The sequence below is a fragment of the Salmo salar genome, chromosome 17, assembly GCF_965601325.2.
Source record: "Salmo salar chromosome 17, fSalSal1, whole genome shotgun sequence".
Lineage (NCBI taxonomy): Eukaryota > Metazoa > Chordata > Actinopteri > Salmoniformes > Salmonidae > Salmo > Salmo salar.
Genome location: NC_138307.1, coordinates 29,586,917 through 29,587,413, shown reverse-complemented (window position 1 = coordinate 29,587,413; position 497 = coordinate 29,586,917).

The following is a 497-nucleotide window of genomic DNA, read 5'->3' as shown; positions in this document are numbered from 1 at the left end:
ATAAAACTATATAAGACTCTTAAATAATTTCATTTAAATGTTAAATAGTATTTTTTTATCACAGAAACAATGAGAAAATATGGACAAATAAATTAATAATTAAATGTTAATTATATAAAGCAGCCCGTGTAATCATCTGCCAGAGAGTAGCCCAATCGGCCCGAGCCCCAAGCAATACATTTGGGCCAGATAACTTTCACCGGAATCGGCCCAAGATCCAAGTAATACATTTGGGCCAGATAACTCACACCGGAATCGGCCCTAGCTCAATCCCCGCATCCCAGCCATAAGTAATACTGCCTAAGGCTGGACCAGACTCGGGCCACAAGACGTCGGCCGAGTCTGACTCTCAGCTTGAATCGGCCCAGATCCTCTGTGCTAGCTGGGATGGGACAACATTCCACAGGCCACAATCAACAGCTTGATCAACTCTATGCAAAAGAGATGTGTCCCGGAGGAGACAGCGACCCCTTCTCATGTAATGGGGTTGGGCCATC